The sequence below is a fragment of the Periplaneta americana genome, chromosome 9 (assembly GCF_040183065.1).
Source record: "Periplaneta americana isolate PAMFEO1 chromosome 9, P.americana_PAMFEO1_priV1, whole genome shotgun sequence".
In the NCBI taxonomy this organism is placed as follows: domain Eukaryota; kingdom Metazoa; phylum Arthropoda; class Insecta; order Blattodea; family Blattidae; genus Periplaneta; species Periplaneta americana.
Window position 1 is genome coordinate 113,715,524 of NC_091125.1, and position 27,498 is coordinate 113,743,021.

Consider the following 27,498-nt stretch of genomic DNA (forward strand, 5'->3'; position numbering starts at 1 on the left):
GAAAGCCACCCATAATAGCTGAGGGGATCATCATGCTAACCACACGATGCCTCCATCCTGATTGGACGATCGTCCACCTCTGGAGTAACGGTTAGCATGTCTGACCGTGAAACGAGCGCGTCTGGGTTCAAATCCTGGTTGGGACAAGTTACCTGTTTGGAGTATTTCCCGGAGTTTTTCCTTAACACATTAATAACTAATGTTGGGTAACTTTCGGCGCTGGATCCTGGACTCATTTCACTGTCATTATCACTTTCACGTCGTTGGACACTAGATAACGTTCGAAGTTGATAAAGAGTCGTAAAATAAACCAAAGCTGGAAGAGGAGGTCTGATGCCCTTAACTTCACTAGAGTAATCTACGTAAAAATTATTATTTTTCGGTCCTACAGAATATATCTGTTATGGTAACAATTAATATTAGAAGAGAAAAATTCGCTCCGGAGCCGGGGATCGAACCCGGGTCCTTGGTTCTACGTACTAAGCGCTCTCACCATTGAGCTATGCCGAAGTCCAATCCACAGCACCGGATCGAACTCCACTCCTCCAGTGTTTTCTCCTTTGTGACCTGACTCCAAGTTGGGCATGTATGTTGCCATTTTATATTAAATCAACTGTCATTATACAAGAAGCGCACTCAGTTGAGTGACTTGGTGGCCAGGATTCCACAGCAATATGCACAGTAATCTGTACAGAAATATGCACTGTTGCTAGAACAATTTATGTAAAGATTATCATTTTTTGGTCCTACAGAATATATGTTATGGTAACAATTAATATTAGAGGAAAAAAATTCGCTCCGGTGAGAGCGCTTGGTACGTAGAATCAAGGTCCCGGATTCGATCTCCAACGCAGGAAGCGAATCTTTCTCCTTTAATTTAATTGTTCACTAGAGTAAATAAAGTATTATTATTATTATTATTATTATTATTATTATTATTATTATTATTATTATTATTATTATTATTAAATTTTAAAAATAAATAACGCGAATTTCTATAAAAATCTGTAAATCGTATTTTTTTATTTTTGCAGGATCACAATAGTTGGTCTCTCTTTATTTTTCGCCTATTGAGAAAGTAAAAGAAAAATATTCTCATTAGAAGTTTAACCACCAACCATATTTCCAAGCATGGGTGAAGATGTTCCTTGTGCGATTCGTACACGGTTGCCTGTTTTGTACCGCGCTCCGATTAATTTTTCTTGTGACATTTCGCCCAAAAATTACCTTATACTCGCTTACGTCCGTAGAACGCGGCCCACATATTAATAATAATAATCCGTGGCGCTACAGCCCGTGAAGGGCCTAGACCGACCAGCCGGCTGCTGGCCTCACGCCCACATGCCGAAGCAGAGGTGGACGATCATCCAACCAGAATGGAGGTATCGTGTGGTTAGCACGATGATCCCCCCAGCCGTTATAGCTGGTATTCGCAACCGGATTTCGCTACCTATCGTAGCTCCCCAAGTGCATCACGATGCTGGGTGGGCACCGGCCCCATACACTGGCCGAAATTTCATGAGAAAATTTCTTCTCCCATGAGGATTCGAACCAGCGCGCATTCCGTAACGCGAGTCCTGGGCAGGATGCCTTAGACCTCGACGCCACGGCGCGGGACGGCCCACATATTAGGAACTGTTAAATGTGTTTTGACCTTTCGGTGATCGAATTCTGGACCGATCAAATACGACACAGCCAGGTTGGTCCTTCGAAGCGGCCTGCGATTGTTACGGTCAGTCTTATTCACGCTTTGCAGAGCCCGTAAAAAGCATGATCGGTTTTCATGAATGGCTCACGGTCGGGGTAGTGCCTGCCTCTGCAGCGCTGAGTTTTGGCGGTAGCGCGGCGGGCGGGCGGCCGGGAACGCAGGCGGCGGGGCGCATTCGATATTCGAACAACTAGCCGGCTCAGTGCTTCGCGGGCTTCGGTTCACGCCGGATGCACCACGCCGCCCGCTCCATCTTGTCAGTTCTTCTGCGCGCGTGTTTACTTGGGTCAATGTCAAGCTTACTCTTTTTCTTCTTCATGCTGCACGCTTTAGCTACAAACGCCGGTCGTCGTGGAAATTATAGCCCCCTAATTGTTACTTGTTAGCCTTGGGGTTTCACACAGTGATTATTGTTAGCTGCTCAGACTGTTGTAGTATCCAAATTAACAATCGAACTTTAGTTTTCACTCGACTTACAATATATAAAATAAATTAACGTCTTTAAAATACCGCAAAGTTATCACAAACTGTATGTGATTATCCTATTAATAGTTAAACACGATTAACACGTGCTTAATAAGTGCTTTTAACAAGTGAGATTTTGCTTTTGTTATCAACATAAAAACAGTCTTTGGTAAAAGCTTTATTCGTGTGGTATACTAGTGTGCATAAGTGACATTTATAGAGAAAAGTTATAGTTTTATCAAAATAAATTTTAATCAAGGTAGAGTGAAAATAGTGACATATCGTGTGCAAATTCTTGAGCTCATCGATTCTTATCTGTGTGCGTGCTCCATTTTGCTTTTTAACAAACATTTCCACAGTTTTAACACAAAGTTTCGTAAACTAACAGGATTTTATATAATATTAAACATTAGCGAGAACATTCACCGATTATTAATTGCCTTAAAAATGAAAAATGCTGAGGATACTATTTTGAAGAAAGTGAATTTGAAGTTATTTTAAACGTCGTAAGTTACACTCGAGTTTGTGGTAAAAGTTTTCGTCCTGATCATCATGCCTTGGTTGAACGCGTGTCTCTGTCATCAGGAGAAGAAGCGGCCAAGCATCAGTCCCCCCATTCATCTGCTACTCAAGGTACGTCCCCACTTCTGTATCCCACTCTTAAGTATAGTTTGCCGGACCGAGGCGGGCCTCAGACACGATCTCTGGAACGAAAATTACGATTGATCGGCTCATATAACTCTCGGCTAAAAAAAAAAGTATCGGTTGGTTTAACAGTGTAGCACAAGTATAGAGATAAGTAATTTGTTATGCCTTGTAATTTGAAATAAGAGGAGTGAGTGCCAGTTCTTCCTAGAGAGAAAACGAGAGAAGCTCATGGAAGAACTTTTTATTTATTTAGGTGGTAATTTTCTATATTCCGTCACTTAGGAAAATAGGTAGTCCAAGACACATAGGCCTACAGATGAAGTAAGTTAGCCTATATGAGACACACTAATGTAACGAACACATTTATTCTCCACCTCTGTTATTTTTATTACAGATGTCAACTATTTGTACCACTATCTATAGATTGGGATACTGACGAAATCTAGGAAATGGTTATTTAAACTTAGGTATTAGTTTATTCATTTAATGGAAAACGTGCTTATGTAGACGAATAATCAACACAATACTCTTTAGTGAATGCCAATCGGAAACATAATAAAGGTAAAGTAAAATCTCCCTGCTATTCATTTTTGTTAGAGGTTTAGTTGATCCTAGGACCATTGTGCAGTCAAGAGGTTGAGTTCAATTAGAAAAACCCATGACCCCATCGATAATCTAAATTGCGGGTTCGACTTCGTATCGTTAGCCGCTATGTTACCGTGTTAAACATAACAGTAATATTAGTAGTAGTAATAATAATAATAATAATAATAATAATAATAATGATAATTATAATAATGATAATAATAATAATAATAATGATAATTATTATTATTATTATTATTATTATTTTTTTTTTTTCGTACAATCAAAAGTAGTACTGACTGTCAATCACTTCAATGTGACATTAATTCAGTCGCTAAATGGTCGGAAGACAATGGTATGAAAATTAACGTATCCAAAACTAATGTAATAACCTTTTCTAGAAAAACTTCTTCACTGAAATTTAATTATTATCTAAATAATGTACTAATTAACAGAACGGATTGCGTAAAAGATTTGGGAATATTCTTTGACAGTAAAATGTATTTTCATAGTCACGTTGATTACATTTACAATCACGCAATCAGAATGCTAGGAATAATACGGTCAATAACTTATTCTTTTTCCACGCCCGATTCTCTCTTAATGCTATACTATACATTGGTGCGATCGAAACTCGAATATGCATCTGTAGTTTGGAACTCGATTACAACTACGGACTCGGCTAAATTAGAAAATATACAAAGAAAATTTATATCCTTATGTTCATTCAGATTTTTGCCCATTAATTCCGGGTATAGTTATGAGAGAAAATGTGAATATTTTAATTGTCAAAATCTATATGCTAGACGCCATGAGCTAGATTATCTGTTCTTTTGTAAAGTCCTCAAAGGTGATATATCCTGTGACTCTTTCTTAAACAATATTACCTTACGTATTCCAACAAAAGATATGAGAGCCCACAAACTTTTCTATATTAGAAATTCGAAATTTCTTTCACCAGTCTCCAGATGCATTAAAAATGCCAACATGCATGGCTGCGAATTCGATCCCTTCAATGTATAGACTTTGTTTGCTCTTGGCAACGATTTATCATTTATGTATTATTTTAGGCATTATACTCAATTAACATTGTCTCATAGTATTCTTAGTTATCCATTCATCGTCATTATTGTAATTAATTGTAATTATATTTATGTGTAATAATTATTTTTGTTTTATGTTTTTTGTTATATTTGTGCTGAACTGTAATTGGCCACTGGCTGTTGTACAGCACATTAAATAAATAAATAAATTATTATTATTATTATTATTATTATTATTATTATTATTATTATTATTATTACTACTAATAAATCACACATTACAACTTAGTAGGGCTGGTTGTGTCTTATCTAGTAGACTTTATTCTGCCTAAGAGTGTTTATTTCTGTCTTTAACTTTTTTCTTTTTTTCTGAGTTATTGTAGACATTGAGTTTTTGTTCATTAGCAAACGCGTCAACCAAATTATTTCCATACTAATTTTCTCTTCTTCCGAAGAATGAAATTTAAATTGTTTTTAGTCTGCTATATTTTTGTTTGACAGTAATAATAATAATAATAATAATAATAATAATAATAATAATGATAATAATGATAGTAATATTATTAATAAATCACACACTATTGCTTTGTAGACCTGATTATGTGTTATCTAGTAGACTTTAATCTAAGGGTGTTTATTTACTGTCTTTAACTTTTTTCTTTTTTTTTCTGTGTTATTGTAGACATTGAATTTTTGTTATTAGCAAACGCGTCGAAACAAATTATTTCCATATTAATTTTCTCTTTTTCCGAAGAATAAAAGTCAAATTGTTTTTAATCCGCTTAATAATAATAATAATAATAATAATAATAATAATAATAATAATAATAATAATAATAATAATAATAATAATTTATTCAAGGATGTAGTTTATCACCATTGCTTTTTGACTTATATTTAGACGATATGCTAATAGAGTGGAAAAATGATACTAAGAGCGGAATAGAACTTGTTACTGGAGAATTTCTGAATATAATCTGCTTTGCTGACGATCAGGTATTAGTAAATGAAACTGAGGACGACTTACAATATAATATATACCTACTGAATAAAACAGCACACATATATAATTGTAAGATACCGACAACAAAAACGAAAGTGATGCCTTCCAATAGTATAAATATAAAACGATTAAAACTAATAATAAATTATACAATTTTAGAACAGGTGTATCGTTTTAGATATTTAGGAAATAATACGACAAAATCGTACAGATTAAATTGTAGAAGTTCCAGTTCAAGTGTGGCACAATACACAGAGCTTTGAGAAAGAAAACGAGGAAATAAACAAAAATTAAGTGTTATAAAACAATGATGGTGGTATCATATGATAGCGAAAGTTGAGTACTAAGTCAGAAAGAGGAAAGCAGTTTACAAGCAGCTGAAATGAAGTTCCTGATACTACTAAAGGATGCACAAAATCAGGAAATGGAAATTACTCCTAACCTAGACAAAATAAAAGTATAGAAAAAGAAATGAGGCAACCATGTTCAATGCATGGAGAGCAAACGAATACTGAAAGTCCTCTACGAGTACAAACCAGTAGGAAGACGAGATCTGGAAGACCTAGACGAAAATGGACTATTAAGCCGGAACAGGATAAACATCCTATACCGTGAAGATGAAGAATTTATTTATATATTGATATTTATATGCTGTTCACAGCGGGTGGCCAAATAAAAGCCCTGCACAGTGATACAATAATAAAGAGAAAAAACGGAATGAAAATCAATGATTACAAATTAAATATATAACAGGGAATAAAGGATGGATAGCGATGGTGATAATGACGACAAAATGAGCCCGGGGTCCGGAGCCGAAGGTTACCCAACATTTGCTCATAATGGGAAAATACTCGACCATGCAAGCTATTCAAAGCAGAATTCGATCCCGGACCCTCCAGTTCCGCAGTCAGACACGCTGACCACTACTGGCGTCAAATGTAAGAGGGTCCTTATTTAACTTGATCCGGGGAACATCTTGTGTAGAATCTTATTACAGACTTAGAAACTTCATATCCGAACGTGTAGAATACCGCTGGTTCAGGTTGACTACGTCCATAGCATTAGTTTGGCTGGTGGCAGAACCGTAGTGGCGCTCGTTGGACAGACCTGCTGATTAGAATTGCGCATCACTCAGTTAAATGGGCACATCATCACATGTGATGCTGAGATACGAGGGGATAAACTTCGATTCATAAGGGATCATTGTAACAGCAAAAAACATGCGTAAAATCTTAAACTTCTTTCAAAACATTTAAAAGAGGTTGGCGTTCTTAATCAAATGTAGGGCTCTATTCAACAACTGTCACTGTCCAAGAAGGAAGTCATACAATTCAACATACCTATAATTCAGATTACACTTTTATGATCAACATGTAGGCATATGTTTTAAAATTTCTGTCTTCAGTATAGGTTTTTTCACCTGTCCACATATTATTCACTGCTGAGAAGTATTTTCTGTTGTCCTCTTTACTTATTTTCTCAGAGATAATAGAAAACATAGAACTTTCACTTCAAATTTGATTTCTCAAGACTTTTAGCAGGATAAACTTAAAAAGCAGGATATTTATAGGGATTACTAGCTTTTACGCGAGCCCTAGGATAAGGGACTAAAATAGGGAAAAGCAGGACATATTTTGGTCATCCTAGTCATTAGAGATGAACAAAACTAACTGTCGCTCTCGCTTGCTGTGTTCGTTGAACTTTCTTTGGAGTCTTGCTCGTCATTCTCGAAATAGCATTTGGTCGGCGTGGAAAGATTTCGTAACTTTTAATAACATACATCATTGAAATAAATAATATTAGAGATGTTTAACTGATACAAAAAGACAAAACAAAACAGTTTCATAGTTATCAAAATGTTCTGGTTCTATTATCAGATATTACCTATGGGTATATAAATAGAAAAAATTCTCAAATAAATTTGCATTTATAAAAAACATGACGTTAAATAAAGCGTTAATATTTTTTTACTTGAGATTGTACATTTGATCTCAAACATACGAAAAAAAATTCCTACCCTTTTAATAAGGGCCTAGTAATTAAATAAAGATTGGAGAACGGATTATTATACGCTGAAAGGTAGAGATGATGTTTCAAATTGGCTACTTGATTGTTTATACATATAAATAACAGCTGTCAAAACAGATCAAAGTTCAGTCTGATATAAACAACTGTGACGATTCAAGGCTGCTTGACGTTCGAGAGTTGACCACTCCCGATCGCTTGAGTCACTCACGAACAGTCAACGACGTCGTAGGCAATATTGTCGTGCGGGTTTTCGGTTTTGCGGGCGCTGTTAGTCTTGATTTCTCGATCGTTGTTCAACTCTACTAGTCATCCACATCGCGTTAGTTTGTAAGTTGGTACAAAAGGTGGGAGTAAAACAAGACCAAGAAAAAAAGAAAGAAATAAAGGAAGAAAGAAAGAAATGAGGACAAAGCGGAAAGAACGCCTTTGTCATATGTCTGTGGTGTTGAGGTAATTATCGGTATTACTTGGACATGAAGCATTCTTCCCCTTGGAGGCCAACTTTCAAAGCGGCTTTTCATAAGACTCTGATTATTTTTCCGGTTCGTGCTTTAGGCACGTGATACTGTTTATGGTAAGCCACTAGATGGCAACATCACTTCTTTTGCACAAAAATGGACATGAAGCTTTTCTGTGTGTTGGAAATATGAGAGAGAGAGAGAGAGAGAGAGAGAGAGATATCCGAATTAGCCTGTCGTAACTAGCCCAACAGAATAGGCAACCCCTCTGCGATGTTTATCTATGTTCTGTCCCTGGAATCTGTAGAGTATAAAGACGAAACAAGACCTCTGCGCATATGGGAGGGCTAGGACCAACGACCGCTCTGGGGAAGGCATTATTTGAACGAAGCGAGCTCGAAGGGAGGGATTCTATAGACATTAAGAAATCTCGCCACACTTTCTGTTAGTATCATCTGCTACTACGAACATCTTACCCCTTAGCGGTCTCGAGCTGATACTATCCGCAGTACACTCTGGCACAAATAGACTCCGCCCAGTACTCCCGTCCACATGCGCAAACTTACTTCACAGATTCATGGGACGGACCATAGTTTCGAGTGAAATGAAGGTGATAGTGCCGGTGAAAAGAGTCCAAGGTCCAACGCCGAAAGGTACCTAGCATTTGCTCTTCAAGGGTTGAGGCAAAACCTCGGAAAAACCTCAACCTGGTAACTTCTCCCAACCAGAATTTGAACCCGGGTCAGACATGCCAACCGTTACTCCACAGCGGTGGACGGTCAGTGGATCTTACCGTGACATACAGTGTCTTCCTTTGGTCTTTAATCTTCTCTTTTATATACAGTTCTCTACGTACAGTGTCTAGAATCTCTTCCAGCATCGCCAAATATTCTCGCCATCGAAATTGCTAATAATTTATTTTATTTACTAATTAAAAATATTTAATTTTTCTTCTATGTACAGGATGAACAGTAAGTAATGTCATTAATTTCAGGGGTTATTCTTTTAAATATTTCAAACAAAAAATGATTTGGGCCTATATGAAATATTTCATAGGATATTTTAGGAAAGCCATTCATTTAATTGCCAATATCTTCAATCAGTTTAAGAGGACAGTGTATTATAAGTTAATAATAAATTATTGAAAGAATTTTAGTTTCGTTCTTTAAATGTGCAGAAATTTAATCCGAACAAATGTAATATTATAAAATTTCTTTGCACAACGAAAAGTTACATATGTTGGGATCAAATTTCTACACATTTAAATGAAAAAACTAAAATCCTTTAAATCATTTATCATAAGAGGCCTACACTGCTTACTTAAATTGACTGAGCATATTGGGAATTAAATTAATGCCTTTCCTAAAACACGCTATGAAATCTTTCGTATAAAACAATTTTTATCCCCAAACGGTAGCAAAAACGAGCAAAATTACATGAAACTTTTTCTTAAAGAATAACCTCCTGAAATTGATGACATTATTTACGGCTCATTTCTGTATAATTACTTCTGTCTGATACGTTCAGTTGTAGTGTGTGCACTGTGCAAAAATTCCATTTATAAAAATTATTTCTGCAGTCTGCGTCTGTCGAATTCTAACTCTGATCCATAAACAATTCAAAGACAACCATCGCCTTATGGAGTTAAAAAAAAGTTATTTGTACTTTTCCCATCAGATCGGTACGTGGTTCGACTCCCGACGAGGGAAGTAGAGATTTTGATTTCGTCCACGAGAGTGGGTGGATGGTCTTTGTCGTGTCCGTGTGTCGTCTCCGCAGTGATTCTGCGCCATGCTGGCCACTTGATCAGGAACTACGCAGTGTGGATGCCTAGTGTTGGTCCAGGGATATAACCTCCCCTACACTGCTTTGACTTGTATATCGGTGTCATAGGAAGAAGTGAAACAAGACAAAAGAATAGGAAGAAAGGAGAGAATCTATTCCTTATCTTTTAATATATAACTTTCATCTGTGCCGTGTTTGACGTGGAGATTGAAAAATTTTATACAGAGTGATTCACGAGGATTTACCGTCCTTTACGGAGCTTATTTCCGAAGACATTCTGAGTAAAAAATGTCATATAAACATTTGTCCTAATCTCAATATTTTCAGAATTGCACTAATTTGAAATTGTTTGTAAAATAGTCTACTATTATTCTAGAGTTTTAAGGGTGAAAGATAAAGAATGAACTATTCAGGAGTATTATTTCCTTAATTAGCTGATACTCTGAAGCTAGAAATGTATTGTGAATTCCATAAGTGCTTCGTACAGATTTTTTTTTTCGATTTTTAACTACAAAATTACATTTTCTTACGAATTTATCGCAACAATTGTTACAAATCACGCCACTCTTGTAAATTATTTAAGACTGTATATTAGGATACATAATTAAACTGTAAAGAATCAAGTTCCTAAAGTCGTATGATTTATAACAATTTTTGTGATAAGTGCGTGAGAATGATGTAATTTTTAGTTAAAAATTGAAAAAAAAAATCTTTACAAAGCAATTAACAACACTTTTTTAGCTTCAGAACACTAGCTAATTAAAGAAATGACAATTCTTAATAGTTAATTCTCTATTTGAGGACCGTTTTTGCAAAACTTGCTAACTGCAAAATTTGCAAAATTGAGATTTTGGTGGATTCGGTAACATTAAGCAGGCCTCTACAGGATGTTAAAGTTATCTTAGTAAAATTGAATTATTTCTCTTCATTATAGTGTGCCAAAGTGTCATGGTTCCACCTATAACATAACATAAAACATTCTATGTATTTTAGCTTAATTCTGCTACACAGTTTACTTCAGTGTTTAATTAATAGTTCATAGTATTTTGTTTTTTAATTCGTAAATAACTATTGTATACATGTAACTCTCATCTAAATCAAATTGTTGAATTCTTTGTAAGTTCATGCATATGTATATAAGAGTATACTTTTTGCTGGTTGAGTGGAAGAGAAGGCCTTACGGCCTTAACTCTGCCAGCTAAAATAAATCATTATTATTATTATTATTATTATTATTATTATTATTATTATTATTATTATTATTATTATTATTATAACCTATTTGTCTTCATTCAGTTTTTTGTCTCTCCTGTAAAATTTAGTTTTTTCAGTTAGCGAGTTTTTTTAAAAACGGTCCTCATTTGTAATATTCTTTTACCCATAAAACTGAAGAAAAAAGGTATTTTACTAACAACTTCAAATTAGTGTAACTCTGAAAATATTGAGATTAGGACACATGTTTATATTACGTTTTTTGCTCAGAATGTTTTCTGAAATAAGCTCCGTAAGGTACAGTAAATCCTCGTGAATCACTCTGTATAAGCCATTAAATCAAACTTAACCGTATACCGGTTACTTCGAACGAATTGGAGAGTTACCGGAAATAATTTTCGCAGTATATTTATTTTCTTTGAGAAGTCTTTGCTTTCATAAATAACAAGAAGTAGGCATATCTCTGACGTGGTAGTGCACTCTCTGCGTATCGGCCGTCCCTGCTGTGGTGTGCAGTGCGAACTGGGTCGAGCAGGGGGCGTGGTTGGAGGCTCGATACACCCTGCCATCAAAATACGTAACAACTACGATACTTCAGTCCCTCTCCCCCATTAGGACATTGTTACAAAGGTCATGGTGGAAGCGCTATTAGCATTGTTATTTTCAAACTCACTAGAGCTGTTATTCGGTTCATTGCGTAAATCCGGCCTTGTTAACTTGTGGGTTGCAACTGGCAGAGCGTGAGAAAGCCGCCAAATTCTGTTAATCCACGTAAAGCGTTTTTTAGCTCTTCTTGCACGTCATATGAAGGATAGAGGTTATGCAGATGCTATGAAATGTGATCTGCTCGTTTATTCATTCAATTAACGCTTTGTTACCAAGGGAGTGATTCAATGCTTCGATATTCTATGAATATTTTTGTTTATACTCGGGATTCTTCAAGCACTTCGATTTTTAATGCCATTTCCATGCCACTTATTCCAGTATAGTGATTAAAAACTCTGACCCTTAGTCAGGATGTTTTGGGTTCGATTCCCGACTCTGCCAAGGGATTTTTCCTTGGTTAGAATTTGTTTATTGGTAGTTGGTATATATAGCTTGAGTATTTTTATTTTTCCTTAGGTTTAATAAAGATTTAGATAGATATAATTATTATGAAGATACTGGCAAACCCTACCAAAAATCTGCTATGAATATCCCCCTAAGAGGACACTCGACTGAAAATGACAACTTTTTTTTTCAACCAAATTTTGAGAGCATGTTTACTATGTAAAGGACTAATAAAATTCAAATTTTGAACTCCCAATTGTTTTTGGCTTTTGATTTGTTTTTTTTTCTATTTCTTTTTAGAAATATTTTCAAACCCAAGTTTTTAGTAGATCATATCAATTTTTAAGCTTCGTTTTATTTTTTGTTGCATTGAAAAGACATAGAGAAACACTTATTTGCATTCACTTTATGAAATATCTCATTTATTCACTTTGAAAAAAAAATTAAAAATCTTATTTTCCCATAATTCAAGAAAAATATTAATAAAATAATGCAGCAGCATTTCTCACAAAATCAATAAATAGAAACATACAGCTACCTCATAAATACTTGCAGCAAAAATTTTATCCAGATTTATTAATATTTGCCATAAAAAGTTTGTGTTGATTCAAGAAATATAAACTTAAGAAAAAAATGGATTTGAAAGTAAAATGAATATTTATGTAAATTAAAATTCTCCTTCCCTACATTCATGTAGTAACTTCAGGGAGCCAACTTAAGAACGAAAAGTTACTAGATTTTTAATCAGAAATTTGTAAAAAAGAATTGTTTTATGAAAAAATAATTTTGACAGCTCTTTAAATGCCACGCTCCCTTACAGCTATTAAAATATATATATTTGTAATCAGAATTGAACTAAATCCATTTAGGGATGAAAATATGCATTCTAAAGAAGTGAAATAGCCAATACATTTTTTTTTTTTTTGGAAAATTTTCATGATTTTCAGTGGAGTCTCTCCTTAGGGGGTCCATCATATCAGTTATTTATAGCTTCAGGATTTTAAAAGTGGCATCCTTATTGATGAGCTAATCGTTTCTACTGCCATTGAGTTTAACAGATCTCAAGAATAACATAATTGAATGCTCCGACTCAGAAAATTTCACTTGCCGTTATTTGAAGTCGGACGTTTGTTGTGGAAAGCTCGTCTCTATTCTTTAGACTACGTATGTTTAACGTTGTACCTAAGAATACAAAATGATTAGTAACATTTCAATTAATTTGGTCTATAACATTTACATCTTTTTTTTTTTTTACTGTACGTTTACCACGAGAGAGAGCAGTAATAGGGTCTATAGGAGCAACAAAACTTTAATCTGCGGAGAAAATTATTCCCAGTTGTACCAGAGTAAAATACCACTTTAATATAGTTGCACATAGAGTGAGACAAGTGGCCTACCGGGTAGGAGCTCACTCAGTGAGAAATAAATTAAGTACAACGTTTTTGCTACAAAACCGAGATATCTACAACACTTAAGGTTTTTGGTAACAGGGGAGCCCTTTGCAATAGAAGTTGCTACTCAGTCACTAAACGCTGTTACAAACGTATAGACAATAGTGATGGTCACTTTAAACAAATTCTCGTAAGACAGAGTAAAGTAGTGAGAACATGAAAATTAAGCATGACATTATTGCTACACTAATGTCGTATTTTCGGTTAACTGACTTAAGTCGCATAAAATGTATTCGGCTTGTCGCATGCTTTTCAGGCGTAAGAGTAGGGTTCTCATACACGTTTCACAGTTCAGCACAGTTCATGTCGATTTACATTTCATCTTTAGTGCACGTCCCAAACTCCCACGTTACCGGAGCAGTTAGATCCAGCTCGGTGATAGATTGCGCAGTTTTCATTTGGAACAACTTCCTTCCACTCGACTTGATTGCTTTTCTTATACAAAGTTTATAGTTCTGTTACAGTAAACTGCCTTACGTCAGCAATTATGTAGGGTTCAATTCTACGTCGTCTTGCTTTACTGAAAGGTTCATCTGTTAGCCCAAATGTCTTGTGCATTGATGTTAACACCGTAATAAAAAGCTACACGAGAGTAACTCGAGAAAACTTCCTTGACTTGAATGTAATAAGATTATAATGACTGCCTGAAGGAATACAACTACGAAAAACTATTGAGGTTTGATGCTTGTTGAAGGATTTGGCGGCTCTTTGTAAAAAAAAAACTGTCATTTCAGAGAATATATCGGAATTAAAGTATAAACACTGAACTCCAAATCTTAATGAGCACTGAAATAATTTAATGTAACGCCACCGGCGTAGCTCAGTCGACTGAGGCTCTTGCTTGCCGATCCGGAGTTGCGTTTGGGCGTGGGTTCGACTTCCGTTTGGGTTGATTACCTGGTTTGGTTTTTTCTGAGGTTCTCCCCAATAGTAAGGAAGATGCCAGGTAATCTAAGGCGAATTTTGGGTCTCATCTCGCCAAATACTATATCACTATCACCAATCCCATCGTAGCTAAATAACCTAGTAGTTGGTACAGCGTCGTTAAATAACTAAGCAAAAAAATTAACATTTTCGGAGAATACCAGAAATAAAACTTCCAACGTTAATGTTATGTTATTTGTTGTTTAGTCAACTGTCCGAACACAAGTCTGAACCTCACAAGTGATACCAAGAAGGTATCACTTATGAGGCAACTAGACCAGGGGATAATGGTGTAGGGTGACCAGTTTCTTTCCCCCTCTGTTGCATACATCGCCGATTAGCTACATATTACACTAATAAGACTTCAGATGCAACTTCCTCTAACACATACCGTCAAGTGAGATGTACTGTCTGATAATAGATATACATATCAGCCAGAACCTCAATCAGAGGCAGTTAATGTTATGTTTTATATAAATCTCAAATGAACACTTGATACATTGAACTTTACATGTATTCATAATAACAAAATAGCCTTGTTCCAATATTTCTTGGAAATTAAAACGAAACCTACAGTATAATTTATTCGCCATATTCTAACACTTTACACACTTCTGATTAGAACGCTATGGTACTGAGTTCAACCTCTGCTTATTGTACGTACACATAGACAGGTAGAATATTTGTGGAGAGAGAATTGAAGGGGTGGTATATACAGTGTTCGTGCGGGAATATAGTGCCTATGTCTGCTGTATGAGGACTCGAACCAGCGCTCATTCCGTAACTCTAATTCAAACGCATGACGTCTTTGGGCTATCTAAGCTCACGTGTGTTTTAGAAGACGAAAACGTGATATCTGTATAAAACGTTAATAAAATCTATAAAATCCAACCGATTGTGCTAATTCTTTCAGAAAGTGTTAAATTCGTATGTCTACATGATTTTATATCAAAAGCTCCAGGGTTCGATGAAGAGGAACCAAAATATTAATTCTACACTTCAGCTAGGAAATGAGAAGAACCCGCTTTTATATCATACAAAAATAAATACAGAAGTCGATCGTCTTACTGTTGTCATTAGATAATATTCCTAGGAAACCAGGCTTAACTTCGTCTTCATGTGGGAAAATTCTACTCGGATTCGACAAGATTTGAATCCAGTTCTGTGACATCCAAAACTAGTCCGTCGTTTTTCTTCAGTTCATATTTCGTCTTCTAGAAATTCGAATATATGAATGGCAGTAGAACGAGATTTTAATTAACGTCTGAAATATTTGAGTAACAGAATGTGTGTTTCACTTGAATGAAATAACACAATACAAATCCAGAGCATTGCTCTTATGAGATACTTGAAACTCCACACTAGAACTTTTTTATTCACGCTATTTCGCATGGCTAGTCCGCCATACTCTGACCTCTGAGCTCCAAATTGGCTATCTCAGAATTGATTTTTCTTCTGTTTAAACTCCGTCAACGAAAAGTGGCTTATGGAGGGAAACCTTTAATGGGTTTCGAGTGAGCTCTTGGAGTAGCATTCCGCATTCATTGCCAACTTTGTAAAATTGTTCTTTAACAGGTAGGGCATCAAAGTGCACATTTTCTGGACCAGTTCCTGGTGTAACGAACCATAATTTTTAATGGAGGTAAGCGTATTGTTAAGACTATGATGTGGAGCATATGCGTGATTAATTCAAAATGAAGGAAGTTCATGATGGTACTACTGAAGGGGCATAGAGCGTTTTTACTTTCTAGTTTTATGAAGTAGGCCTAATCTATAAGATACTGCGCTATTACTAAAATAAATTTTGATATTCTTACAGACATATACGTCTTCAGTATCCCTTGTATCGAAAATTATTGTCGCATGTAATTTCTGCCCGATAACTATTGGACAAATTTTGATCATTTTATAATCTTAGGACTCGAATCAACCTGAATTCTGTACATGAAACACAACCGTATTTAATAAAAATTAGTATGTAGGCGAGCTTCAGAAGTCGAAGGAAACGTTAATTCTACTATAACATAATATTGCGGTTTACTCAAAATCGGATATAATTTTTTAAGTGATGTTTCATACGAAAATCTCTTCATATATATATATATATATATATATGAAGAGATTTTCGTTTTTCTGTAATTTGCGGGAAATTTAATTTTAGTTTATGACGTGTAAGTAGGTCTACCTTTATGAAACAGGTCTTTTATTGTCAACAAAATATGGAACAATAGTAGTTAAAATTTCCTATAGGAATTCTTAGTTTTACACCAGGCTGGGCACCAAGAGCGAATACTACTCTCTCACGGGGAGTCATGTGATTTATCTTCAACCCCTTTCTTTCCCGCCGTACACCGCGGAGTGTTGATGCCGTTTTTGTTTGGATTCGCTCCCGGTGCCCAGCCCTGTTTTACACAATAGCTATCTGCTATGCGTTTATATAATTGTCGATATCAGAATTAAACAATTTGAATGATAAAGACTATCTTTTTTTAGTTGATTATTTAACTACGCTGTATCAACTACGAGGTTATTTAGCGTCAATGAGATTGGTGATAGCGAGATGGTATTTGGCGAGATGAGGCCGAGGATTCGCCATAGATTACCTGGCATTCACCTTATGGTTGGTGAAAACCTCGGAAAAAACCCAACCAGGTAATCAGCCCAAGCGGGGATCTAACTATCTATCTTTTATACTGTATTATCTTTATAGGCGTTGTTTCTGGTACATAAAAATCCCGCTACACGTACACTGTACTTTGACTTAATAAATGTGCATAATCGAACAACATTTACCTCTAAAATGTTGCTTATAAATGACTAAATGACACTGCTGCATAACCGTAAATCTGAGACCACATAGTCTACACTTAAATTGAACACTCAGGTTTGTATTAACAATTCAACAGTCCGGGTACCATTTGTTGTAACCCTCATATTTCTGGTTAATAATCTGCATTCCCAAGCTATCCAGGCAGCATGGAAGCCAGTATGAAATCTAAGCGAACACTCCGGGTAAATGTATGTATATTTATAAGGTTCTTAGATGCCATACATGGCGCGTAAGTGTATAAATCAATATTTTATACCGCTCGCAGCTTCTATGTTTATACGGGCTGTGTATTTACTTTTAGTGGCTATTATTTACCGCAAACAATGAAAGTGTTTCAATGTGGAAACACTCCAACTCCGTAGAGCAATATTTCAGGCTTTATGCAATACATATTACAAGCACAAACAAAATTCCTTTATCGTGCTAGTATTAACATTATCTTGCAGAAGGTATTAACAATGTTCAGAACACGTATAATTAGTTAAACTGTAATTCTTACTATTAAATATATTCCTAATTTGTTACATGCAAAGCGTGTATAATTTCTGTAAGAATTATGACACTGAAAGTTGAATAGATGAATTCCTGGTATGCCCTGACTGAGAACCTGATTCATACTTAGGCAATGGAGGCAGATAAAGTTATTTTTTTATTCAACCATGTTAGTAATGTCAAAACAAATACTTACACAAATTTTGGCTACTCGAGCGCAATTGTGAGGGCCGTAAAAATAAGTTTCCCTGGGGCCGTTAATAGAAAAAAAAAACACTTTCATTTCAAAAATTTATTGGAACAGGTACAGCTACTGTTGAACTATTTTTCAACATATTCCCCACTGGAATTGAGACATTTATCATACCATGGGATCGATAGAGAGGTGCAGGCGGCTGTCACCCACTGGTTCCGATCCCAGGCGGCAGACTTCTACAACAGAGGAATGCAAAATTTGGTGCCACGGTATGACAAATTCTCAATTCCGGTGGGGAATATGTTGAGAAAAATAGCTCAACAATTGCTATATTTGCTCCAATAAACTTTTCAATGAAATTGTGTTTTCTTTGTATAAACGGCTCCAGGGAAACTTATTTTATACGGCCCTCATTGCGCTCGAGTGACCAAAATTTGTATAAACACTTGTTTTGACATTATTAACTTTATCTGCCCCCATGAGAACGTTTGCTTATTAGGAATACTCGTTCTTTTCTTTCGAAAGAAATTATAATAAGGATTTTTTATAACTGTTTAAACCAGTTAACCTGAGTTAGTTAAAAGTAGGCTTGTGTGAAATTTTGGGGGTAGTAAGGGTTTCCGATATTCGTATAAGAAGTGCTTGGACTCCGAATCCTGGGACTTATCAGATACTCGTCTGATGATGGGACCTGGCTCTGTCACGAATGAGAGAGATGGTCCACCTGTCAGTATCTGGTTCAGCCCTCGGAAAAATCACATATACAGTCGGTCGGTGTAGGTAAAAATGTACCTGCCCGGAGATAAGTATAAGTTAATAGATCAAGATGGATAAGAAAAAGATCTAAGCGCTGGATCGTAATCATCAATCAAGCAATCAGTAACATTTCTGTATGATGGAACGTGTTATTCTTGGTGGGAAATAGACATTACCTTATTCCGTATCTGTCTGGCTTGCTTTTCGAGAGCCGGACCTGAAATGAATCCATACACTTTGACTCATATCAACTCATTGCTCGGTCAAATAAGGGGTCTGAGTGATGTTCGTGCTCCTTTACTTAATTTCGTGGCATTTATTTACCGTTATACCAAAACATCGGTAAGATATGCCGAAAACAAATATGTCTCGGAATTTGAAGCTGCAGTTATTTGTAGAGTTCCGATCTCAACACTTCTCTACTGGCAATTTTAGCGAGAGGAGAATACTTTCATTATACTAGTAAGTCTAGTTTCCTTAATTGTGTACTTTTTTATTCCGTAATTTTAAGAATTTTTATTGGATATTACGTTATGAAATAGACTAAAATAATGATGTATCATATTTTAAATTCGTCCCTACTACATCGTACATTGTAGACAGAAACGTAACTTTGTGGAAATACCATTTTATAATATGCAATCCATATATCTGTGCTGCAACGTCTGTTTTCAAGGAACAGGGGAATACCATACAAATATTCATGAATATTCATGCACGTCATATTGCAGGCTATAGCTACAGTTAAGACTCCATGGCAACGCGCAGATATAATTTCGATTCAGCATTGGGAATACTACAAAATACGTCTCGAAACTCAGTTCTTAGTTTATCACAATATTCCAAGTTGTTATACAAGACAAGAAATCCAGCAAAACATGAAGTTTTTACGACTCGTATCTTGTAACAGATAACAGAGCACAAATTTTGCTTATCAGAACAATATTATCATATCTCTCTCAAATAAAAATTGCTTGCCTTGAACACTTGTTAAGCATGTGAGCCAAAGTTCAATCTACAAACATGAATTTTGTGGAATTTTCAGCGATTTCACACAGAATTTGTGTATTACTTTTGTGCAAACCATGCAACATTAACCAAAGAAAAATTAAAATCTTTGATGTGAAACGAGTGGGCTCGGGTTAAAATCCTGGTTGGGACAAGTTACCTCAACCAATTGAAGCGAAATTGCTGGGTAACTTTCGACGTTGGACCTGAAACTCGTTTCGTCATCATAGCCTAGGTTAAGTTCTTGGTTTAGCGTGTTGTATTGGTACAAGAGCGCGATCGTTCGGCGACAAGTGCATTCACAAACATTCCCCTAACGCCGGCTGCCCACTCACATAGGGTGTTAGCCTAGAGACGAGTGAGGTTACCTGTACGAGACCTTGGTGAGGGTTACGCAATGGGCGGAGGTAAACTACACACACTTTTCAGGTATATATATATATTTTTTTTCCATACCTTTGCCATACACTTGTGGTATGTAATCTGCACACATAACAAAACCTAGGTGGTAGAGATCGTATGTAAACTACACACACAGCATAACTCGGGTTATTTTTTTAATAAATGACATAAATCGAACGCAATGTCAACCAATGTTAAGGGTGACAAGCACAATTTTATTGACTTATGCAGCTTGTAATGAAAGGAGAGAGGTACTGTATGAGTTAGACTGACTTGGACGGATAGGCCTAGTTACGCAGCAGTTCATTATAAAACATTGGCCCTTGGACACAGTTTATAAGTAATATCCATGCTGCAATAAACGTTGTATGGAGTGAGGCCAATGGCATTGGAGTAGATTCCACCCAAGTCAATTTTTGCTTCGTCAGATTAAAAAATATGTTTTCATAAATAAATATAAACGTGATTTTCAAATAGGCAGATGGCTAAAACTTGTATCGAGTCTACCATTTTTAAACCCACATGAGATTTCCGACTGTTTTGTATCTGATTTAGTGGCCATAAAGCCACAAGATGAAAGACTAGATAACTTTTGTGACTAATTAGTAGACAGCTCTGTAGACGATGACGCTACCTTTCCTCCTTCAATCTGGGCAGCTAAAACAGAAAGCTTGCAGCGTAGAACTAGTCAATGTCTGTGCGTATTTTCATAGTAGATTTTTTTATTTTAGTAGGTTATTTTACGACGCTTTATCAACATCTTAGGTTATTTAGCGTCTGAATGAGATGAAGGTGATAATGCCAATGAAATGAGTCCGGGATCCAGCACCGAAAGTTACCCAGCATTTGCTCATATTGGGTTGAGGGAAAACCCCGGAAAAAACCTCAACCAGGTAACTTGTCCGGACCGGGAATTGAACCCGGGCCACCTGGGTTCGCGGCCAGACGCGCTAACCGTTACTCCACAGGTGTGGACTTTCATAGTAGATTCAACAAGACATTTTACTCTGCTCATCCAGATATTTATACTTTTACAAATAGGTTAATTGAATTTCAAATAGAAATATACGTGAACATTCAGAGGATATCTACTGCTACAAAAATTGAAAATAAGTGCTCCTTAAGGAGGAAGGAATAGAGAGAAATATGAAAGATTTTAATGAGGGGCATATATATCCAGTGGAATTCATTAAGCGAGCAAACTAGCACCTACCAATATAAATTATTGGTTAATACGTTACTATTGTAATAGTGAGTATGTTGAAGGAATTGAAGGAAATATATGCCATTGTAGCCTGTGTGCAATTTACATCCTGTTTTTATCACCTGGGTTGTTTGCGTGTGCAGATTACACACCCAAAATCGGTGTGTGTAAATTACGTATGTGTAAATTACCTTCTTTTAGGTCATATACCTGAAACGTGTGTGCAGTTTACCGCCCCCGAACCCACTAGTTCTCAGTGCTGGGTGTAGTATCCCCTTTCTGAAATTCAATTAAACTGAATACAATTTAGGTAATTAACAGCTAGTCTCTGGGTTAACTGATATTTTATTTTTTGTACCTTTCGTGAACAGTGTTCATTATGTAATAGATAATTATTATAATAACAGTGCAAGCCACATTTAAGCTTATTTCGTTCCTGCTTCCGTAAATGAAGTTTGGCTCCATTAGAAACTGAAGTTCTTTAAGTTTTAATAATTCGTTTCACGTCTCTTTTTGTTTAAGAGTTTTATAACTCATCTTGTCCATTCTTAGCGGACGTGATGGAATTTCTTACTTCGACTTTCAGTGTGTTGCCGGGAAATTATTACTGGGATTTGAGGCAATAATTAGGAAGTTTCGGCTTGAATGGTAATCACAGTCCACTACAGTCTTCATAGACGAACTGCTTACAGAACAGATGTTCGGCCCAAAGTGTATCAGCTATATCAGATACTATGTGGTTTATAACTTTGTACTATGGTTACTGCAAATAATTTCAACTTACAGTACAGCATGGAATGTGACCTTGCCAATCTACGGAAACACGAAAAGTACCGCGGTCAACTGAAAACTTAAATTCACTCTCAATCTCTTCTTTTGACGTTTAATTCCGACTTTGGAACAATTAATTTAATAACACTTCTGCCAAATTGTTAGCACTGAAATTGGAGAAGGCTATATTTTGTTACCTACCTGTACGAGATGATATTTGAATACAGGGACATTACCGGAATAAATAATGGATTTTATAACACTCGAAGTCTAAAAAAAGAGCCATTTATAATAAGCTTCTACAAAGACTATTTTCAGACAACAGGATATATTTGCCTCGGTTTCCAAGTATTTTCATGTTCTGCTCATTTTCCTCAGTAAATCTAAATACAGCAACTAAGCATTGCTTCAAATACAGGGACATCATTTTATTTTACTTCAATTTTTATTGTACCTGAGTTTTTGAATGTACTTCACTCCCACCCCTTCTACTAATGAAGTTCAACCATCCTCTACACAGATCCAAGACCGCATATACAGTCATAGTAGCCTTACGGTCATAGTAAACAGTACGTTCCAAAAATATGTTCGCGTTTTCCAGTGACAAGAGAGCTTTCAATATTGAATCATTTTCGCACAGGTACTGTCGTCCATTTGCCTACGTCGCATCTCGGTTCCCCCCCACATGCTTCTATTCGCCTCTCTGTAAAGGCTAGTGGCTGGGCTGTCTTAGCTCTTTTCTGAGAACATTAATTTTTGTTAGGAATTAGACGTCTACGTAATATTATAACCATACAATTGTTTAAAATAACTTAAATAAAAGGGCTTCATTAAGTAATTAACTGTCACGTGATTTCCTCCCTTTCTTCTACCCTGCGACATAACCACTTGGACGGACAGTAGATAGCATGTCTGAGTAATTTTATCTTTTCGAATCGGCCAGAAATGAAGATTGAATTTACAGTACGTAAGGTAATCTTTTATAGAATAGGTACAGAATTATTTCAACATGAGTTATTGATACGGAGTACGAGCCTGGTAATTGGAATTAGGTACAGTAGTCTATAGTGCGATAATATGCACATTAGAACTGAAGCCTGTATCGAAATGAACGGCTACCATTTTCAAAAATGTGTTTAAATATCCATATTACGACTATTTTTCAATTTAACTTCATTCTCTATAGTGTACGCTAATGTGCTGTAGACAGTATAATATACACTGCATAATGAATACGTCCGCATGGACAGCTCAGTTCGTGAGTAAAAACACTTATTGTTAAAACTGTACTGTATTTTGATTCAACAAAAACCCAATGAAAATTATCAAACTCAAAAGCGTGATATTTCCTTGTTTACGTAAATGGATGAACTACTTTTCTTCCTTCCTATACCTAGTAAAGTGATTTGTTTGTATTTTACGCCAGTATCATCGAACTCCTGTCGTGGAAGGGGGTAGCAAACAGTGTTTCCGGTTTTCAAGCGTTGATCCAAAGGTATAGCCAGGTTAATAGGCTATAGGAAATGTTAGTAAAAATAAAATGATGTCCCTGTACAAATGCTTGTATTACATAGTGTAAGTTCGATAATGGTGGTATTTTATAACTCTTAAACTGTGGAGATTTCACACAGTACAAACGATATTAGCAGCACAAGAGATACAGTACACTGTAGAATGGTTTGTATTGTGTAAAATCTCCGCAGTTTAATAGTTATAAAATACCACCATTATCGAAATTACACAATGTAATGCAAGTTTAACTATAATTTATAATTTATTTCACGGTGTTAGTAATAATTACACGATTTACGGACCTCACGTGCAAAATATTCTCGAGGCAGGAAGCAGGACAGTCACTGCCTGTGCACAGCATCGAGCCGAGCAGGGGGGGGGGGGATGTGGCGCAACGAAAACTTTGACGTGCCTATGAGGGACACAATGAGAAGTATGCTAATTTACTGTGGCGAAGGGGACCTCCATGAAGCCTGCCTTTGATCAAAGGTCACTGGTCCCACTGTACACAGCAGATCTGACGGTGAATTACCCTCGTACTGTACGTAAAACATTACAGAGGCAGCAAGGCTAACGATTGTCTCTTGGAAGTCCCAACACGTCAGGAGTGAGATCAAGAAGCGCTTCGTATCAGTTCTGATTCTGAATAATGAAGCAGGTTCATAAAGTTTATTTCTACAGTGCCAAAGTTTCTATATTTCACTTAAACTTTACAGTAGGCCTAGATAAACACAAAGCAGTACTGCTCCAATGAGAAAAAGGCCGCGTAAATGGCTCAGCGTTAGCGCCCTGGTTTTGCATCCAGGCGGCCATATAAAATGGTCCGAATAATAATAATAATAATAATAATAATAATAATAATAATAATAATAATAATAATACTTACTGGCTTTTAAGGAACCCGGAGGTTCACTACGCCCTCACATAAGCCCGCCTTAGGTCCCTATCCTGAGCAAGATTAATCCAGCCTCTATCAACATATCCCACCTCCCTCAAATCCATTTTAATATTATCTTCCCATCTACGTCTCGGCCTCCCCAAAGGTATTTTTCCTTTCGGCCTCCCAACTAACATTCTATATGCATTTCTAGATTCGCCCATATGTGCCACATGCTCTGCCCATCTCAAACGTCTGGATTTAATGTTCCTAATTATGTCAGGTGAAGAATACAATGCGTGCAGTTCTGTGTTGTGTAACTTTCTCCATTCTCCTGTGACTTCATCCCTCTTAGCCCCAAATATTTTCCTAAGCACCTTATTCTCAAACACCCTTAACCTATGTTCCTCTCTCAAAGTGAGGGTCCAAGTTTCACAACCATAAAGAACAACCGATAATATAACTGTTTCATAAATTCTAACTTTCAGATTTTTTGACAGCAGACTGGATGATAAAAGCTTCTCAACCGAATAATAACAGGCATTTCCCATATTTATTCTGTGCATAATTTTCTCCCGAGTATCATTTATATTTGTTACTGTTGCTCCCAGGTATTTGAATTTTTCCACCTCTTCAAAGGATAAATTTCCAATTTTTATATTTTCATTTCGTACAATATTCTGGTCACGAGACATAATCATATATTTTGTGTTTTCGGGATTTACTTCCAAACCTATCTCTTTACTTGCTGCAAGTAAAATTCCCGTGTTTTCCCTAATCGTTTGTGGATTTTCTCCTAACATATTCACGTCATCCGCATAGACAAGAAGCTGATGTAACCCGTTCAATTCCAAACCCTCTCTGTTATCCTTGACTTTCCTAATGGCATACTCTAGAGCAAAGTTAAAAAGTAAAGGGGATAGTGCATCGCCTATAATAATAATAATAATAATAATAATAATAATAATAATAATAATAATAATAATAATAATAATAATAATAATAATAATGTGCCAGGCTGACTAGCCGGCTGCTGGCCTCACGTCCACATGCCTCAGCAGAGATGAACGATCAACCAACGTAACGTGAGGTCAGCACGATGATCCCCTCCCCTCCCCTCCCCTCCCCAGCCGTTATATCTGGTTTTCGAAATCGGATTTCGCTACCTAGCGCAGCTTCCCAATTTCATCATGACGTCGGCATACACTGCCCGAAATTTCATGAGGCAATTCCTTCCCATTTCGACAGAGGAACCAGCGCGTATTCTGTAACGCGAGTCCTAGACATGATGCCTTAGGTCAGCTGTTCCCAACCTATGGTCCACGGACCCCTTGGAGTCCGCGAGTAATTCGAAAGGGGTCCGCAGGAAGAAGATATATTTATCAAATGAGATTTCAATTAAACTTCATCACGTTTTCTGATTTTTTTCTCATCTTGAAAGAATATCTGTTTTCTTGTGTCATACTTGTGAGATACATAATTTACCAGGAATGAGATCACCTGAGGAACTTCTCTTAGCTTGCAAGTCTAGACTACCTCTCTGCTACTTTAGATTTTTAAGTTCTTTGAATTCAATTTTCAGGGTCCAGCTTTAGGTGTTCACCGTTCAGGATAAGCTTTAAGCAATGATAAAGAAATTACACTTGTGGTCTAGCTGTGTTGTCAATCGAGAATTCGATTAATTTCTCACTCCAAGTAACTTCCTAGCAATAAATGGTAATGAACTCTTGTCCGATATCCTTCGGAGTATAAAAAAATCTTGATTTATTAATATTAAAATTAAGGGAATATTTTCCTTCCTGCAATTGGAAAAACAATTGTGTGAGAATTCTTCTGTGTGATAAAAAGTAGTTAATCCGTCAAAGAAGAAGAAAGCTGTTAGTTATTACGGTATCTTCTGACTCGAGCTTAAAAATCGTGTTTCCCACAACGACCTAGTTCCAATATTATCTGCATTCATCCGTGTATCCCCATGTTTTCTGATCTACAACACAACACCTAAACGTCATTTGCATCAACATACTTGGGTCCAGTATACATTTTCTGTTGATTTCCATGAAGAATTGATATAGATGTAAATTTAATGTTGAGCTAAACTTGCGATTTAAGAGTATCTACAATTGAACTAGACTTGTCAAAACAAGACAATATCAACCGTCACAATAAAAACCTTACAGCAAGGTTAAGAAACAAATTTCATTTTTCTCAGGAAAACGTGATATCTTTGTATGTAGCTATGTGTTTTCAGATTGAAATTGTATTCAAGATCTAAAACTACAATTTAATGTCGTTACCAATTCATTAAAGATAATCAATTCACTACATTATGAAAATATGTAATGTGTAGAAATTATTTATGGGCCTAAATCATGCAAAATATTTTTAGGGATCCGCCAACATAAAGTAGGAACTTTAAGGGGTCCGTGACACTCAAATTTTGGGAACCACTGGTTTAAGCTTTAGTTAGACCATTACGCTACGGCTCGGGATACTGCTTTTTTCTACTTGATTACTTAACGACGCTGTGTCAACTACTGGGCTATTTATCGTCGATGAAACTAGTGATAGTGAGATGGTATTTGGCGAGATGAGACCGAGGATTCGCCATAGGTTACCTGACATACACCTTACGGTTAGGGGAAATCTCGGAAAAATCAATCCAAGCAGAAATCGAACCCACGCCGGAGCACAATTCCGGATCAGAAGGCAAACACGCTACCGTCTAACCTACGCCAGACAATACAGAACCACAGTCTAGTATATACAATCACGAAGCTTGAGTTGTGAGCATGCTAGGAACAATAGACTGTGCCGGTACTATTTCGCATTGTCTGTAATGAGGCGATATTAGCGATCCTAGTGGTTAGCAACTATCTATGGATGCATATTTACTACGTATTGAGCTTCGTGGCTGTATATAGACTACTAGACTGTGACAGAACATTAAATCAATCAAACATCAATGTGAGTGTAAGAATTTCATAAAATGTAATATTTCTGTGCTTGATAAACGGAATTTGAAATAAAGACCGATAATGGTTGTAAGAAGTGATGTACTAGAAATTAGATTGTATTTTCTGGAAAGTGTTT